General features: G+C 34.1%; 1 long non-coding RNA gene across 1 annotated transcript; it reads right to left on the bottom strand.

The window, feature by feature from the left end:
* Positions 1-799: 799 nt before the first annotated feature.
* LOC128281497 (uncharacterized) lies at positions 800-2,130 on the bottom strand. The gene is made up of 2 exons (XR_008271718.1): positions 1,972-2,130; positions 800-1,086 (listed from the first exon to the last, which is right to left on the bottom strand). It is a non-coding gene; the product is annotated as an uncharacterized LOC128281497 (long non-coding RNA).
* Between the last annotated feature and the right edge of the window lie 2,671 nt (positions 2,131-4,801).

Raw genomic sequence — 4,801 nt, 5'->3', positions numbered from 1 at the left:
TATATCTTTGGAATTATATCCGGCTTAAAGACCCATGAGCTATATGCTGAAATTATATCCGAACTTAAGGTCCGACCTTCGTGCTAGAATTGTATCCGGCTTAAAGACCCACAAAGCTTCGTCTTTGAAATTGTTCGGGCTTAAATACCCGAGCTTCGTCTTTGGAATTGTATCCGGACTTAAGATCCGCAGCTTCGTCGGTTGGTACTATATCCGGACTTAAGGTCCGCAGCTTCAGATCTTGGTACTATATCCGGCTTAAAGTCCCTTAGGCTTTGTGTTGGTGATTGAATTCGGGTTTAAACCTAGCAGGCTTAACGCCGATGATTCGAATAAGATTATGAATTTGAATGTTCGAGGTAAACTACTACTGATTATGTATGTTACATTATGAGGGCCAGGTACGTATTATGTACTCGTATGTGAATTTGATTTGGACCGAATTATAAGTGTACAAAGTGATGCATATGTGAATAAGGGTTACAATTATAAATGTGATCGTGATACATTCGGTAAATCTGTGAAGTTATGTGGAAGTATATGATTGTTATATGTGATTATGATCATGAAAAATTAAATGTGGATATCATATTGTATTTTGTTCGTTTTGATTGAATTAAAGTTGATAGTGAAGCATTTTAAATGCCTATGTTATATAAGTTCAATCTTGAATGACATTGTAGCACCCCAAACACGGCCCAGAAGTTATGGTCGGATCCGGCATGCCACATCAAAAAAGTAAAATTATCAGAACTATTTACATGCATATCCTAACTATTTACATACTATCAGAACACTTACCGCACATACTTACTGAATTGGGCCCGTTGGCCCATGAATCCGATCTTTGGCCCATTAAGCCCAAATTATCAAAATGTACGAAATCGCGTGTACTGTAGTTTATTACTTTAGATTACCAAATATACAAACCCAACTATCTTACGAGCATTCGCACACTCGCAAATTCCCAAAATACTGACTTTTTGGCATTTTGGCTTTTCGGCTTTTGCCAATCTAGTCTATGAGAGAGTATCAGTTACACACCTGTTTGCGACGATATGCTGACGAGATCTACACACGAACCGCCTACAATTGGATTACTAACACGTTAATCTAACTATTCAAATACAAACTACGTATTAATCCCTTACAATATTCGGCCAACCACACCTACAGATCATAGTAAGCTTATAAGAAATCAATAAGCAACTCATTAACAATTTTTTGTCAATGTTTACCACATAATCATAATTTCACTGCAAGTTGTCTTCCTGAGCAACATTCACTAAATCATTTATAACTGGAGCTATGAAACTCCAAATCAAGTTCCGTTAATTTTCCCTGAAAATAGACTCATATATCTTCTATCCATAAAATTTTCAGAATTTTTGGTTTAGCCAATCAATAACAGAATTTTCTCAAAATTTCCCATGTTTCACTGTTTGACTAATCTGACCACTCTTCATTCCGAATCAAATTTCTCATTGTACAGAATTCAAAATATGTTCTTGTTTATTTCATTAGAAACTAAACTCTATAAGCTTTAATTACATAATTTATTCAGCTTCTAATTCTTCTTCCACAATTTATGGTGATTTTCCAAAGTCACGTTACTGCTGCTGACCCAAGCAGATTTATTACCAAATCACTCTTTCACACCTAACTTGCATGCTTGTTATTTAAACATGTATATCACCAATCAATCATCACATATCTATGATTTTACTTAAATATAATCTATATTTCATCATTTTAAAGCACAACATGTTAGCTGATTTTTCTCTTTAACATCTAAGGCACATGCATGCTCATTTGTTTGGCTCAACTTCACCTATCTTCCATTTTTCATCAAAAGAACATGAAACAACAACCATTTCCTTCATTTTAATTCATGACTAAATGCTCACAACACAACTAAAAATCAAAATATACTTCAAGAGTTAAGGTAGAATCAAGGTACCAATAACTTACCTTCAATTTTCCTCCTCCTAATGACCGAATACTCAGGAGCTTTCTCCTCTCCTTTCTCTTCTCTAAATTTCAGCTATGATGAACAAAGATGGACAAAACTTTGTTCTTTTCATCCCTTTTTCTTTTAATAAAACTTCATATTTCATCCATTTAATTCTTTAATACAAAAGATATGAAATTCTTATCATGAAACATTTACCTAACCCATTATCATGAAACATTTACCTAACCCATTATCATGGAACATTTACCTAACCTATTATCATGGAACATTTACCTAGCCTATTATCAATTTGTATCAATTTGTACCATAAATTATGGATATCAAGTGCTCATATTGTCTACAACAACATGATGGCTAGCCACTTCATGTAAAATGGGAGGTTTGTCATGCAAATCCTCCTATTTTGCACTCCTATTTATTTGGCCACTTCAATTTAGCCTATAGCATTTTCAAACATTTTCACATAGGTCCTATTTCATAATTTCACTCCCTTTTTCTTATGGAACAAAAATTAACTAAAATTGTCGGGTTTTATCTTAAGTTTGGGCTTTCTAGAGGCCCACTAACATAATTAAACCTATGCCAACATTCACAGGATTCCCGAAAATTGGGGCGTTACAGACATGATATACATGTTTAAATAATATGAAAGCAAAGAATGTGTGAAAGAGTAGATTGTAATAAATCTGCTTGGGGCAGTAGCAGTAACATGATTTTTGAAAAATCACCATAAATAGTGGGAGTTGAGTTACAGGCTGAATAAATTATGTAATGAAATCTTAATGAGTCTAGTTTCTTATAAAAGAAAATTTGTAAGCAAAAGAGTAGCCGATAATGAGATATTTGATGTGGCGTTGGATAGAGTCAAAATGACTTCGAGGTCCCCTGTTTTGTTTTTAGAAAATCATTGTAAATTTTACAATGATGGTTATAAAATAAAATTTATATTCTTAGACTCCTTAACGAGTCTAGTTTCAAATGAAATAAACGAGAATAAATTTTGAATTCTGTACAATGAGAAATTTGATTCGTAGTGAAGTGTGGTCAGATTAGTCAAATAGTGAAACAGGGGAAACTTTAAGAAAAATCTGGTATTGATTGGCCGAATCAAAAATTCTGAAAATTTTATGAATGGAAGATATATGAGTCTATTTTCAGGAAAAATTTATGGAAATTGATTTGGAGTTTTATATCTCTAGTTATAAATAATTTAGTGACTATTGCTCAGGAGGACAACTTGTAGTGAATTTGTGATTATGTTGTAAACATTGATAAAATTTATTAATGAGTTGCTTTTTTTTTTCTTATGAACTTACTAAGCGTAAAGCTTACTCTCCTTTTCTTTCCCATATTCCCTAAGGTTGCCAGGTTAGCTTGGGTTGGAGGCCGTCAGAGATATTATCACATTGTCGAGTCTACGCTATCGGCGTAAGTAAATCTTAGTGTTTCGAGTCTATGGCATGTATAGGGTTGTAAAGTTGAGTATGTAATATTATGATTAAGTCAAAGACTTTAGCTTATTATTAAGGTAGTTTGATTATACATACGCTTGTATGTTATTATCTCCTATGATGTGGTTTATAGCATGTATATTTAGAATTTGAATTGTGATTCATTGTTGAGTAAGTAAATGATACAAGACTAAGATATTGGTAAATATTTAATAATGCATCATGAATGTTTTGGGTCTTGTAAGCCCGATTAAAGGATAAAATACATGTGTATGAAAAGTTTAAAATTGATCAAAAATTTTTACGGCCTGGTTTTATATAAATGGATGAGTTTAAATCTGGTAGTACCTCGAACCCTGTTCCGGCGAGGGATATGGGAGAAGGGTGTTACACGCATGCCCCCTCTGCCCTTGGCCATCACGTGCACCACCCACACCTGACACACCTGCAACAGGGACAAAAACAACAGTAAGAGAAAGCATGCGAGGGATGGGGAAAAGAATAAACAAAAGAACGAAAACAAAAAATAGGAGATGAATGTTTCGTAGATCGGCTTTAAAAAGCCAAAATCTATCATTTGTAAGGGGGGGTCGATGGTATTTTGGGGAAGAATCGATCGTATTTTAGGGGAGAATCGTTTGTAAATAGGTGGCTTTCTTTTTTCCTTTGTTTTCAAGAGAAATAGGTATGGATTTTTGAAGATAAAATAAAAAAAAATATTTCTAAGGTGATTACTTGTTACAATTTTATTTATTCTATTTTTCTTATTTCATTCGACACAAATACGAAATATAAGAGAGGACGAGAGGCTTACCGGAGTTGCATCGTGTTTTTGCTGTCGAAGGGTCTTGCTTTGTTGGTCGTAATCAGATTTTGGAGGGTGGTTGAGGGCTTGAGATGAACCTTTCGGCTGAAAAGAAAAGGGGAAATGGGGAGAGTTAGAGAGCATTAAGGATTTTTTTTTTCTTTAAAAAAAAAGTGGCAAAAGTAAAAAAGATTTTAAAACAGTTTTTTTATTTTAAATAGCACAATAAAACAACATTGGAAAGGGGAAAGTCAGCATGCGACTTGGGCCATATGCATTGTCCCTTTAGATGGGGGATTTGCACTTTTAGTCCCTCTCCTTGGCGCCACTTCTAAATTGGCCCGATTCGCATTTTATGTTCTTGTAAATTTACCTCGAATTTGCATCTTGTCCCAATTTGGCCCGCGCCCAAGTGCTACATTTAGGAGTTTGGATCTTTTTGCGCTTTTGGTCCCTCATTATTCGCGTGTTCGATTTGGTCCTATTCTCTTTATCTTTATTTGGATTTGTCCCGAATTTTTGTTTTCAATCCAATTTAATCCTTTTTAGTTAATTTGCCATTTTATTATT

The sequence above is a fragment of the Gossypium arboreum genome, chromosome 10, assembly GCF_025698485.1.
Source record: "Gossypium arboreum isolate Shixiya-1 chromosome 10, ASM2569848v2, whole genome shotgun sequence".
NCBI classification, from domain to species: Eukaryota; Viridiplantae; Streptophyta; class Magnoliopsida; order Malvales; family Malvaceae; genus Gossypium; species Gossypium arboreum.
The sequence above is the reverse complement of the archived record's forward strand: the minus strand, read 5'-3'. Positions and strand labels throughout refer to the sequence as shown.